Consider the following 2,500-nt stretch of genomic DNA (forward strand, 5'->3'; position numbering starts at 1 on the left):
AATTGCTATGGAAACAAAGCGATTTAGTGATTTTGTCGAGTACATAATAAATAAAAAATCGTATGAACTTGCCCGTGCATTTCGAGTGCACGAGTAATGTTTTGAAAGTTCTCAAATTGTACTCGCACACGGCTCGTGCAATTTTGAGAACCTCCAAAACACCATTCGTACCCATAATTCACGAAATGCACTGGCGTTCATACGATTTTATATACTTATCATTATAACCTTCTTCCTATTACTTTTGATAATCTTTTCTCTACTCATCATCAAGTTCAAACGTACGATACAAGATGAAAACCAATAAGGGACTGTGCAATAATTATCAGGAGGGGGGGGCCCTAAAACCAGAGGGGGGGGCCTTAAGTTAAAATAATGGAAAGGAGGGGGGGGGTTTTACATTAGATTTCTCAAGTAAGTTGAGGGGGGTCTTAATTAAATTTCACAAATTCGACAATGAATACATAAACATTTTCCAATAGACAGATGCCACGCCTTTGACTATCCATAATGTCTAAATATTGCATCAACATAAACACATGCTTTAACTTATTTAGAATGTCAACATATGATAGATTGAAACAATCGCTCATGCACAGAAGTCACAAACCACGTTGTGAGCTTTGCCAATAAAACATTTGGCATTTAAGAGGTCCCGCAGACATGCCAGGTCTGTTCTTGATTTAAACAGCGAGAGGGTTTCTAGGTCTACAGTTTCTAGCTGAGGAATTCCACATACTTCTGTTTCCTAGTTGTCATCAATGGGTTCACCTCCCAAATACCGAAAAATTATACAGGTTCGGGTCCTACGGCTTTCTGAGGCAGCAATCCTCTTCTTCTCCCTTTTTTTCTTCTGTTCCTTCTTTTTTCTTGATTTGGATGCTTTAGATTTGGCACCAATAGGAAATGTCGCTTTATATTTAGCCATCACCCTATCCAGGTCTTCTACAAGATGCAGAACGTTTAAACCGACTTGAGACTTTATTGAATGACGTTGTTCAGCATTAAAATTGTGTAAACAGCTGAGGCCAGTCTTCAGTGTTTTTCTAACTTGGTTACGACAGAATAACGCTTGTCATGGATATCATTTGCCTCTTGTTTGCAACGTCTGATGTTGCTGTCATCATGGGGAGCTGGCTTGTAATCCTCTCGGAGAAACCTTCCTGCACAAGCAGGGTCAGTGTCGGATAAAAGATATTGGTATTGGTATCTGTTCTCAAGTTTTTCAATATCTAAAGGTACGGGTTAGAGAGGGGGGGGGGGGCACATCATAATTTTGAGAGAACGTGAGGGGGGGGGGGGTCACAGCTAATCTTGACGCTGCTGGAGGGGGGGACCTATCTAATTTTTCCTTTGGTCAAGCTCATTTTAGGACCCCCCCTTCCTGATAATTATTGCACAGTCCCTAACTATCGTCCTCATTACTGCAGAATGTTTTAACATTCGCGATAGCAAAAGCCCGGGAGCAAAAGAAACGTTGAATGGCTGTTGAATCAAAGTTCAAACGGATTTAAGCTTATTTAACATCGATTCAACTTCGATTCCACATGTTTTAATACGGTTGAAAGGGGGTGACAAACATATGTCTATGCAATGTAAATCTAAGTTGTATTGAAGCCTGGTAAGACTGAAGTTAAAATACATCAATTTACCTCAGAACGTTAAAGTGGACCTAACCCCAAAATATTTTTTCCGCTAAAATGAATCTTTGCAACTGTTCATTGCGGCCATTTTTTCATTTTTCTAACAAATCATGGCATTTTATAGGCTTCGAAAGTTGCGAAAATCCAAGCATCTTTTGTTCAAGACCGAGTCAGAAGGGGAGTGGGTCTATTCCTGATTTGACGTCACAAACTGATTTACATTGCATTAACTCTTTGTAAAAATGCATGCAGGCAGGGACTGGCATGAGAACCAGACGTTCTGGGCACGTTTTAAAATCAGTTTTGTTTGGCTTACATTAGAAAATTGAGACTAAGCTTTAGAGCTAGGCTGTGTTTAGTCTTAGCTTCTATCAGGAGCTCATCCTGCGATTATATCTTACTATTTGCTATGCCTCACTGCCCCCAAATAGCCATCCTTTTTCCCTGCTAGCAGAGGTCTCTCACGCCGTGAGAGACCTCTGCTAGCAGGGAACCATCCTTTTTAATTAAAGTCGAAAAAATGAGATAAAAAAGATAATTTGTCCCTTGTTTACCATTGCTAAAAGTGAAGGCTTACGCATTATGGATAAATTAACCATCCATGTCATTGGATAGCACCCATTTTTATAACAGATGCGTGAGAAGAGCGTTGTAGTTTGACTTCGAGCGTTTGTATCCAGAGCGCGAGTTTTCACAGGTAAGAAGATGACTATATAGCACTGCGAAAACTCGTACTCCGGTTACAAAACATTAGAGTGTTTGTAAACAAGCATTGGCTTTGTTTGTAATTGCAGTGCGTTTTTTGCTTTTTATTACGAAGGTTAAATGACACGAGACAAAAGTTTACAGTCAATCAT

This window comes from Montipora capricornis, chromosome 2 (assembly GCF_036669925.1).
Source record: "Montipora capricornis isolate CH-2021 chromosome 2, ASM3666992v2, whole genome shotgun sequence".
NCBI lineage: Eukaryota > Metazoa > Cnidaria > Anthozoa > Scleractinia > Acroporidae > Montipora > Montipora capricornis.